The 12,415-nt window shown below is 39.5% G+C and overlaps 1 pseudogene; it reads right to left on the minus strand.

The window, feature by feature from the left end:
• Nucleotides 1-1,466: 1,466 nt before the first annotated feature.
• LOC149554231 (G-type lectin S-receptor-like serine/threonine-protein kinase At2g19130 pseudogene) lies at nucleotides 1,467-9,012 on the minus strand (annotated as a pseudogene).
• Between the last annotated feature and the right edge of the window lie 3,403 nt (nucleotides 9,013-12,415).

Below are 12,415 nucleotides of genomic sequence, written 5' to 3' on the forward strand. Positions count from 1 at the left end.
TTAACTTTGAAATTTATTTATTTTAAACTTTTTAACATTAGAGTTTTAGATTTTAATTATTATATTATAGTGTGTACTTATAGTTTTACTTAGTATTGAATACTGATTATTTTAATATGTTAAATTTTCATTAAAAATTTAGAAAATTATTTAATACTTAGACTTTTAGTTTTTTAATTATTATATATGATAGATATATATTTCAAATTGTTTTTATTTTTGAATGTGTTTAAGATTTTAAAAATTATTATATTATATTAAAAATATAATTTAAATAATAAAATGTGTATAATCTTTTATATATTTTATTAATAATGGATTCTCTTTTCAATTGACAAGTACATTGAAGAATTATTTTTGAGTTGATAGAAACCTACATCAAAATTGACAAAATTTAGTCATGAACAAGTTAGTGGACATTTTCATGAAATCCCCATGATTAGATAGCAGATCAGTATCGAAAGATAAGATCTTGACCAAGAATTTTCACTCATTGATGAAAATCACATCTTGTGGAAAGAACTTCGTACTAGATGCTTCAAAGTCAAGCGAGAATTCAAAAATAAACAAAAGATTGCAATTAAAACTTCCATTGATTAAAAATGCTAGCACAAAGAAATCTAATGAAACCCCTAACATTTTCAGCTGACAATCTATGTTTTACTCTCCTCTCTGCTTCAAATATTTAAGAATCCTCACCATAACAAACAAAAACAATCCTCACCAAAACAAACAAAAACAACTAATAGAGGAATACCAATTGATAAAAATCAAAACAAAAATTGATCAAAATAAAAATAAAAATTGATCAAGGTCATCCTTTAAGTGAAACACACCAATTTGAAAAATCTCTGTCTCTTTTCTTGAAAAATATCATATACTATAGTTTCCACTGGATCACATCAATATCTTTGAAATGAATGATAACAATTTTTTACAAAGAGATATAAATATAGACAAAGATATGGATAGAAGGAAATATAGGAAGGAGTGCAAGGAATATACAAGGAGAAATAGAGACACATATACAAAATAGTGGAAATAGAGTGAATGAGAAAGGAGGGAGGGAATTCCATCAATAAATAGAGATATAAAGTGACAGAGACAAATAAAGAGTAATAGAAATAAATAAAGAAACAATACCATTTTTTTATATATACTGATATCGGCACTGTCTATACAAGGACCAAAATGTACTTTTATTAATTAATTATAAATTTATATATGAATGTTAATTTGTTAAAAAAATAAACAAATTAGTTATGTAGGTGCATTTTGACACCTTCATAGCCAAAACCATACCTATTGCCCTAGTTACTATACAATCAAAGTATTTATATAGAGATTTCTCCTAAACACAGTGATCATTAACCAGGGCTTGGAGGGACCTCTCATATTGCTCCACGTTACCTTCTGATTTGCCTTCCAGTATCCTCACAACTTGAGCCATGTCCGGCCGTTCCTTCTCATCCATTTGAATGCACAAAAAACTCACCAAAGCTACTCCTCACTTCTTCAACATCTGCCTTGTCAGCAATCTTTTCATCCACAATACCCATTGTGTTTCCCTTCTCAATCTCAGCTGCTGCCGATGTTGGAAAGTAGTGTTGTGACTCATCCACGCTCATGTCATTATTTCGTCGCCCAGAGATTATCTCCAGCAGAGTCATGCCAAAGCTGTACACATCCGCCTTCACTGTTATCGGCAACCCACAGAGCCACTCTGGAGCCAAAACTCTGCTGAAATCTCTGCCAACAAGCTTTGCCAGTCCAAAATCTGCCACTTTTGGGGAAAAATCTGAATCAAGAAGAATATTTTCAGGCTTGATATCACAATGAATGATGCGATCTATGCATTCTTCATGGAGATAAAGTAACCCTCTAGCAGTACCCAAAGCGATCCCAAATCTTGTATTCCAATCCAGCATTCTGCCCGCTTCTTTGACCTTGCGAGACAAGAAAGAATTGAAAGACCCATTCTGCATGTACTCGTAAACAAGCATTCTTTGAGATCCCTCTGCACAGAATCCCACGAGTCTCACCAAATTCACATGATGTATGTTCCCAATAGTGCTTATTTCAGCGCGGAATTGCTTCTCTGCTTGTCTCAATCCCTCTAATTTTTTAACTGCCACAGATGTATTGTCCCGTAGAGTTCCTTTATAGACAGACCCAAATGCCCCCTTTCCCAATTTATGGGCGAAATTGTTTGTCGCAATTTTCATCTCTCTGTAGGTGAATGCTCTCGTCGATGTTGTTTCGCCGTTGTACTCGCCTTTCTCAAGCAGCCCTCGACGCCTGCGTGGAATAAACCACGCAACAACTAACAGAGCACCCAAAACCGCAAGTCCTAAAGGAATTGAAACAGACAGAGCAATTACTCTGCTGCTGCTGCTACCTCCGTCAGATGACAATTGTGGCACATCAGAAGCGGCCAATCGAAGGAATTGGCCGCAGGAACAATTGTTCCTGCGGACAATTGTTTAGACAAGCAGTTTTGTGCATTCTGAAACGCCGCTCCGTCCTCTGTAAAGGAAATATTAGTGAGTTGGAGGAAACCATCAGTGGAGCATTTTAATGGACAACGCCGGACACAACCGCTTGACCACCATTCCTGAGAGTTCCATGTTGTAGCGTTTCTCGGCTCGAAGCCATCGACACACCTGCATAACTGAATTTTGGCTCTGTTGAAGCAGAGACTCCATAAGCCCCGCACACACCATACACTTCACAATTTGAAGTGGGTGAATTATAAACTAGGCTCCATGCATTCTTATTAACCGAGAAATAGAACGAAAGCTGGCCGTTCCAGCTGAGAACTTCCCTCGCCATAGTCGTCGACCGGACTTTGGGCGTAAGATCGTATAAATAGTACATATTCGTCGGAGAAATCTCCACGAATTTCTGCTCAAATGAAGTATCAGATACCGCAATTTCTGCTCAAATGAAGTATCAGATACCGCCCCTGCCATGGTGGCAAAATATGTGAAAAATTTAACTATTAAAGTCACTAATTATTAATCTCTTATAATAAACGATTATTAAACTGCTGAAAATAAATTCTCAGCTAATATCGAAAAATAACACAATTGCAACTTCACTTATAAAATAAGGAAAGAAATGCGCAACACAATGAACACAATATTTTCGGACAAATTGTCCCTGGAAAAATCCCTAAGGGAAATCCAGTTCTACAGATGAGGAATTATATTAAACTTTAGCAAATCAAGAGATACAAAATTCCTTGCCTCTTACTGGCAGAACTCTGACAACCTCCTAATTTATCTTGCTGATATTCCCCACTGCTATTCCCGCGCTAACACTGCGCCTTTGCTAACACTGCAAGACTGTTTGCTAACACTGCAAATGTTTCTCCAAACTTCTTATTCTCCAAATGCCCTCTAGACCCCTTTTATACTACTCTCGTTGGTAAACCAACGGTCGAGATTGATTTACAATCGACGGTGGAGATATAAAACAACTTACCAACCCTAACAAAATTGGTTTCTAGTTGCTTCTAAAAGAAGTCAATTATTTAATAAATAATTGTCCTTGCTCTAACCAATTTGTTAGCAAATACAATTAGATACTAAATAATAGCATGTGGACAAACAGCTGTCCAAGCTAACAAAACTAACACTCCCTTTTAGCAAGGAAGCTGTTCTGCAGGACACCTAACTTATGTCTGAAGAAGATAAATTTTGCCTTCCCCAATGCCTTAGTCAGAATGTCTGCTACCTGCTCCTCTATAGGTATGTACTGTAGCTGAACAACTCCCCTTTGTACACAATCTCTAATGAAGTGATATTTGATATCTATATGTTTAAACCTATCATGAAACACTAGATTCTCAGACAACTTGATGCAACTATGATTGTCACAATGTATCACAGTAGTCTCAACCTTCTAACCAAACAAGGCTACTAACAACTTCTGAAGCCATATAGCTTCACATGTTGCCATGCTAGCTGCTATGTATTCTGCGTTTGCTGAACTTAGAGCCACAGACTTCTGCTTCCTACTGAACCAAGATACAACTCCTGATCCCAAGCTGAAACAACACCCTGAAGTGCTCCTTTTGTCTGTTGTACTTCTTGCCCAATCTGCGTTAGTATAGCCTATCAACCTGATACCTTCACCTCGAACATATCTGATCCCATACTCGACTGTACCATACAATTAACGTAGCACATGCTTAGCCGCTATCCAATGCATTCTCTTTGGTTTAACCATGAACTGACTAAGAGAATTAATTGCAAATGCTATATCTAGCCTAGTGTTGACCAAATACATAAGCAAACCAATCAACTGTCTATATAAAGTGGGATCTACATCTTTCTCCTTAGTTGTATCTACCTTCCTCCAATTCATGATCATGGGTGTAGACATGGCTTTGCAATCCTCCATCCCAAATTTCTTCAAAATTTCAATGCAATATTTCCCTTGACCAAGGAAAATCTCCCCATCTGTCTGCCACACTTTCATGCCTAGAAAGTAGTGCATAAGTCCTAAATCCTTCATCTTGAACTCTTCTGTAAGATTCTTCTTGCAATCCATTATGAGCCCTAGAGAACCTGTAAGAAATAGGTCATCCACATAAAGAACAAGAATGAGAATCTCATCCCCAACCACCAAGTAGTAGAGGTTAGCATCTACTTCACTCTTTACAAAGCCCATTTTTTTGCAAGTATGTATCAATGCGCTCATACCACGCTCTAGGAGCCTACTTGAGTCCGTACAATGCTTTTTTCAATCTGCACACGTGGGTCTCTTTGTTGTGTGCTACAAACCCTTCTGGTTGTTCTATGTATACCTCCTCCTTCAACTCACCATTAAGGAATGTTGTCTTGACATCCATTTGATGGATTTGCCATCCCATCTGTGCTGCAAGTGAGATTACAGCTCGTATAGAAGTATACCTGGCAACAGAAGGAAATGTCTCCTCATAGTCTATTCCCTCCTAAGAGAACCCCTTTGCCACGAACCTCGCCTTGTATTTCTTGATGCTACCATATGCACTGTGCTTTATCTTATAGATCCAGCATGATCCAACTACAAACCTATCTGTTGGTCAAGGTACTACCTCCCACACATCATTCTGCATTATTGAAGAATATTCCTCAACCATAGCATCTCGCCATACCTGATGTTCTACAGCTTCTTGATAGCTAGAAGGCTCACTATCTACCAACTGACTAACTAATGCCACATAGTCATTGAACTTGGCTAGTTGTCTTCGCTATCTAGTACTCTTCCTAGGAGCTCCCACAAACTCCTGAGTATCCCTTTGTGTATTTGGAACCACATGGTTCCCGCTGCCAACTGTAGAGGATGAAATGTCAACCTCTAAGTCTTCTAGATGCATTTCCTGTTGCACTGGTTGCTCCATACTCTGTGAATTTTCACTAACTGAGTCTACACTCGTACTGGTAATTGTACTTGAGCTTTGTTGCCCTTGACTTGGCCTTGGAGCTTCTGTTGGCTGCTCACTCTGATCATCTGCTAGCAAATCTCTAGATCTCCTGAATACTTTGTCTTCCATGAACTTGACATCCCGTCTGACAATAATTCTTTTAGTCCTCGGAATGAAAATCCTGTATGCCTTTGAGGTCTCACTGTACCCCACAAAGTACCCTCTCTCTATAGTCTGATCTAACTTTGTACGTGTATCTCCAAGAATATGGCAATATGTCAAACTCTCGAATATCCTGAAGTGACTAACATCTGGCTTCTTCCCTGTGAAAGCCTCCTTTGGTGTCATCTTCCCTAGTACCTTGTGTGGAACTCTATTCTGAATGTAGACTACTGTATTACATGCCTCTACCCATAAGTAACGGGGCATGTCCTACTCATCTAGCGTAGCTCTTGTTGCCTCCAATATAAAACGGTTCTTCCTCTCAGCAACTCCATTCTGCTGTGGATTGTAAGGAACAGTCCATTCTCTGGTGCAGAACTCCTGGAAGACATTTCCTTTGTACTCGCCTCCATTGTCTAACCAAAGAACCTTTATCTTCTTTCCTGTCGAGTTCTCCACAAGAGCCTTGAACTCTTGGAATCGACTGAAATCCTCATCCTTAGTCTTCAAGAAGTATATCCAGGTCTTTCTAGAGAAATCATCAATAAAAGTAACATAGTACTCATATCTTCTGAGAGATTTCGTCGACATCGGTCCACAAACATCTGAATGTACTAGATCAAGAACACCCTTAGATCTGGTGTCACTCCTTGGAAAAGATGCTTTCGCAAACTTTCCCAACACACATCCCTTACATACATCGTCATGCTCTGTGCTCACCTCTGGAACATCTGTAACTGTCTCACGAAGCAATCTAAGTGCTCCATGATGAATATGGCCCATCCTCCTATGCCATAGCTCTCCAAGATCTCTAGGATTACTATTTCTCATAAGTGCCTTAGGAGTATCAAACTACAATCTATAAAGGTGACCACTCCTAACTCCAATAGTTATGGGTGATTTCCAATCCTTGTGCTTAATTAACACATTTGTCCCTCTAAAAAGTACATTATACCCCCTATCCTGAAGAATAGATACAGAAATCAAATTCATACCTAAGCCTGGGACATATAACACATCATGAAGTGGAATTATCTTTCCATTCTCCCTCTGAAACTGAATAGTCCCTTTCCCAACAGGGTTGAGTTTGGACAAATTTCCCATAGAAATCTGGATGTTGGTGTCCTCCTCCTTGTAACTGGAGAAGTACTCTCTAACTCCTGTCATATGAAATGATGCCCCACTATCTATATACCAAACACACTGTGAGGTTGAGCTAACCATACAAGCTATGAGTGCAAACTCATCTTCCATTCTACTGGAGAGTTCTTCTGCACTTGTTGAAGCTACCACCTGCTTCTTACCCTTCTTCCTTTGTGGGAAATCACTGACATAGTGGCCAAACTCATGACATCCAAAGCACTTGACCTTAGAAAGGTCCTTCTTCTTCTTCTCACTTTGTGAATTCGATCCTTTGCTAGATCCCTTTTTTGCTTTCCCTTTACCCGCTAGTGCAACGTTCTCTTGTTCCACCTCATTTTTTTGACTCTTGTTGGCCCCATTGACAAGACTTAGTCTAAACTCCTCCTGAATGAAATTAGTCCATAGTCGATCCCAACTTGGTAAAGTATCTTGTCCACTGACAACTTGAACAAAGACACTCCATTGTTTAGTAAACCCATTTAGGGCTATTCTCACTAGCTCGTCATCACTAGGGCTATCTCCAATAGCTGCTAACTCATCCTTGACAAGTCTGAGTCTGGTGAGGTAACTTGTGACGTCTTCTCCCTGATTCATCTGGGTATTCTTTAGCTTCTCTCTGAGAATCAACTTCCTATTGGTGGTAGCATTCTGGTACAGATTCAGAATGGCGTCCCACATCTTCTTCGCTATATCTAGTTCTACGATATGTGGAACAATATGATCCTTGACACCATCAAGGATTATCCTCCTCGCCTTGGAATTGTCCTTCCTATATGTTGCAAGCTGTGTTGCATCCGTTGGTATAGGTACAACACTAGTAGCATAATTCTTGATACCATTCTCTTCCAACAATAAAGAAATTCTTGCCTTCCAAACACCAAAATTTGAGACACCATCCAATCTATCCTGATCTCTCAAACTAGTTGAAGCCATCTCAAAGGTTTAAAGCAATAATAAATCTAAAGAGATCAAAATTTCTTTCCTTGGGAAAAAATCTTCTACCCTTAACAATGCTATGATACCATGTGAAAAATTTAACTATTGTAGTCACTGATTATTAATCTCCTATCATAAACGATTATTAAACTGCTGAAAATAAATTTCTAGCTAATATCGAAAAATAACACAACTGCAACTTCACTTATAAAATATGGAAAGAAATGCGCAACACAATGAACACAATATTTTTGGACAAATTGTCGCTGGAAAAACCCCTAAGGGAAAACCAGTTCTACAGATGAGGAATTATATTAAACTTTAGCAAATCAAGAGATACAAAATTCCTTGCCTCTTCCTAGCAGAACTCTGACAACCTCCTAATTTATCTTGCTGATATTCCCGACTGCTATTCCTGCGCTAACACTGCGCCCTTGCTAACACTGCAAGACTTTTTGCTAACACTGCAAACGTTTCTCCAAACTTCTTATTCTCCAAATGCCCCCTAGACCCCCTTTTATACTACTCTCGTTGGTAAACCAATGGCTGAGATTGATTTACAATCAATGGTGAAGATATAAAACAACTTACCAACCCTAACAAAATTGGTTTCTAGTTGCTTCTAAAAGAAGTCAATTATTTAATAAATAATTGTCCTTGCTCTAACCAATTTGTTAGCAAAAAAAATTAGATACTAAATAATAGCATATGGACAAACAGCTGTCCAAGCTAACAAAACTAACAAAATATCTACCAGTCCATTCTCCTGAGGTGTAATATGAAACACTGGTTTCATACTGCAGTAAGAAGTCTGTCTTGCGGGGGGACGAATTCATCTGGAGACAAAATTTCCCAGGTGCCAGATCCACTGAACTTTTCCAAGCTGTTATCTTCAAGCCTTTGCAAAGCTTCATGGTAGGCATGAAATGATCAATGGGATGCGCAAAACTCTCCCAGATAGTCTCAGAAGTGTTTTGGGGATCTAAAATAAAAAAATTACCAGAGTCCAGTATGGTAGCCATGGACGCCCCTATTTTTTGAGTATCATTACTCGACCAAATGGCTTCTCCTTGCAAGTCAGAGACTGTGAGATAACCAGATTTAGACAGAGAGAGAAGGCCTGGCTGGTTTTTAACTCTGTTAGCCACCCAAATGATGGTGTTGGCAAGGATCTGAGCATACCAGATTCCAATATACCAGTTGTTTGTTCCATTGGAATTGAAAAATCCCAATTCAAAGGTACCATTCTTAGAAATGATGGTCTGGTTTTCCCGCAGGGAAGACCCAACAGAAAGGGTATCTGCACCATCAAAAAATAATTTGCAACCACACAGGAGAATAAGCAGAGCAAGCACCATAAAGAAACGTTTCTTATAGATAAATGCCACATGATTTGTCAGGAACAGCTACATTTTTCTTCAGGCTATTATTTTTCTCTCGAGAAATTATCTAGTACAACAAGTTGGGATTGTTGAGAGCTTTTAATAAGATATTAAGGCGACAACTAAACATGTTACTGACTGGAGAAGAGGACCCGTTTGAATCAGTCGATGGATTTTTTCATTTGCTACTGAAACTTAAATACTAAACGATAATGGAAGCTTCTCACGACCGCTGATTGCCGAGCTTCGTAATTCAAGGTAATTAATCCACGTTTGTGATGTGAGTTGTGACTTTGAAAATCTAAATTAAAAGTGGGGATTAAGTTAAATTTATAATTTAAACAATACTTATGCCATTATGGCCTCGAAGCTTAATTTGTGGAATTTATTTTGTGTTTTTGAAAAATATAGATGCTAATTTTGTTTTGATGAATAGACTTTTTCTATTAAATTTTTTTTTGATGAATAGTCCTTTTCAATTAATAAAATTTACTAAGATTACAATTCACAAAAAAGGGGCCGGGGGATACAGGATCACCCCGCGAATGAGTTCAAATGGTCAAAGCTGGAATAAACAACATGGCCTCAGCCAGAAACTATAAACTATTCATAAAAAAAAAACACTTTTAACAACCTTAGGCTACCAAGGCAATACCAGCAGAGGGAGGAGGATCATCTTTATCAGGAAATCTTCACACATCAGTGGGATTGTGAGGTGAACTGGGAACAGTCCAGCCGTCAACAGCATCAGCAAGATCTGGGGTAGTCGCAGTCTCCGCATCCTTCTTGTCTGGCTGCGAAGGAGAAATTGCCAAGGCCAACTGAGGAAACTTGCTAGAGTGCGCCCATCCAGGGGGAGGAGCCGGAGACTTGCCAGAAGCCTGCCCAGGGGGGAACCCGGGGACTAGCCAGAACCACCATGCGATGGGGAAGTGGAGCGGCACCTCTAATCGCCATGACCACCACTGGGAGAGCGGTGGTGGAGACCCTGGGAGCGTGGCGTGTGTGAATGGTGGCCAGAGGACTGGCGTTGGGAACAACGACCACGAGACGAGGAGGCATCAGTCAAGGCATTCGAAGGCACTCTGGAAATGGTGCAAGGAGCATTGCCCCAATGATTTAACAATTCCTATAAGTGTGCAACCTCTAGGGAAACTTTATTAGCTTGCACCTGTATCTGCATAATGACATTGTTACAAATGCATGCCTTAGTTTACATTGCAATGTTAACATCCAAAACACTGTGAGTGAATAAAACTGCATTCCTATCTTTCCATAGAGAAAACAAAATTTCCATCCTGAAAGTATGCCAAATCTCGGAGAACTTCTGAGGAATTTTGGGGGAATCACTCAGTAGGATCATGTGCCATGAAAAAGGTTCGGGCCTGAAAGGCTTGAAAAAATCATGAATCCAGTGCCAATAATTCTGAGAACGCTTGCAAAACAAAAAAATATGCAAAAAGGACTCAGGTTGGCCACAGAAGGGTCATCTGGGATTAGGAACCCCAATGTGCTTGAGCTGAGGCCCCAGGGGAAGACCTTGGAAGGCAAGGCACCAAGAAAAGTGTGCAATCTTAGGTTCTGTAATGGCACTCCAAATGGTGTCAAACTGTTTTCTCCATTGAGAAAGCGAAGAATGCAAATGCCACTATTGATTAAGCGTGTCCACCATAGGAAGGTGGGGCAAAAGCCATCTGTATCCCATATTGGGCTTATAATTGGTAAATGGAGTGGCAGGAAACCACTTCCAATCATACCACCAAGGACGAACAGACTAAATCCCCACTTTATAAAGTAAGTGCACAGGGATGGAAGACAACAAAAGGTCATAAGTCTGGCGATTCACACGAACAAGGTGGTATTGAACTTGCATATCCTCCCATGACCTAAAATTCATGGTGACTCTTGAAAAAATATCCTTGGTAGTGCGGATGCCACGTTTAAAGAAACGCAGAGCATTGGCACCTTGAGTCTTGGCAAGAGGAGTACCTTGGAAGGCAAATAGGGGAGACCACCAGCAAATGTTTTGTTGATTTAAGGATAGCCCATTGTAAAACTCATCACCATCCCAACGAAGCCAAGGTTTAACAGCTTCCCAAGCTTTCTAGATGCTCTTTATAACAAAAGAGCCCTGTATGACCACTGGTTCACGCATAGTGAGAAGGGTCTGAAAACCAATCCCCTTCCACGCCAGTCTATTAGCAGGGAAGCCTGAAGAGATGCAATGCTTAACAAGAATTTTCCAGGCTTCATCTCTAGAAATAGCTCTGATAATCCATTTAGCACAGAGGGTATGGCCCTGCTTCCGAGTGTAAAGCAGGCTGAGACCCCCAGATTCCCTTGGGAGACAACAGAAATCCCAAACAACTCTGTGAAAACCATGATAGTCAGAATCAGAGGCCCAAAGAAAATCTCTGAGCAAACGTTCTAATTTGAGATAGAAAGATTTGAAGGGAGCCCAACAAGAAGAATAACACATGGGTGGCAACCAAAATCTTAGAACAAATGTAGTATTTACCAGCAAGTGAAAGTGGCTTAGTGATCCAATAATCAAGCTTTTTGCTAATCTTTGTAAGCACAACATTCCAAAGTTCCACAGGGGAAGCTTGGAAAGCAAAGGGAATGCCAAGAAAGTGGAAGATTTCTCCATGAGTAACCCATTTCCATTGGAATTGGTTGAGCCAAGGTGGAGCTGGGAAAAAAGACTGTCGGTAGCAGAGCGTTTTATGCCATTGAATGGCAGAGCTAGAGGCTTGACAAAAAGTGTCCAGACAATTTAAAGCATTTTTGATGTTTTCTTCATCTTCAAGAAGAGTAAGAAAAGAATCATCAGCAAAATGACCATTGAGTAACTGGGAGGAAGAATCAGGCAAGGAAATGCCACAGACCAGTCCTGAAGACACAGAGTGAGCAAGTAAATAACCAAAACCTTCAGCAACAAGGACATAAAGCACTGGAGCTAGCAGACAACCTTGTCTGATGGAATGAAAAAGTCCAAAAGCCTCAGATTGCAAATTATTGATGGTGATGCAAGCATTAGCGTCACCAAAAAGCATCTCCATGGACTAAAGGAAATTGGGACCAAAACCCAGAGCCTGAAGCATAGCCAAAATGAAAGGCCATTCAATGCGATCATAGGCTTTAGCAAAATCTATCTTTAAAAAGATAGCCTGTTGCTTGGTTTCTATTAAATTTGAATGATCAATATACAACAAAAATAAAAATGCGAGTCTTTGATATATTGGTGATGTTGAATGGTTCTCAATTAGTCCACCAAGGATTAAGTTTTGCTCAGTACAAGACTTTGACATCATCACTAATGATTAAGTGTTGCCTAGTGCAAAATTTTGACATCATCACCATCTATGAGTGCATTCGT

Source organism: Cupressus sempervirens, chromosome 6, assembly GCF_028749045.1.
Source record: "Cupressus sempervirens isolate cs-2001-9-10 chromosome 6, ASM2874904v1, whole genome shotgun sequence".
Lineage (NCBI taxonomy): Eukaryota > Viridiplantae > Streptophyta > Pinopsida > Cupressales > Cupressaceae > Cupressus > Cupressus sempervirens.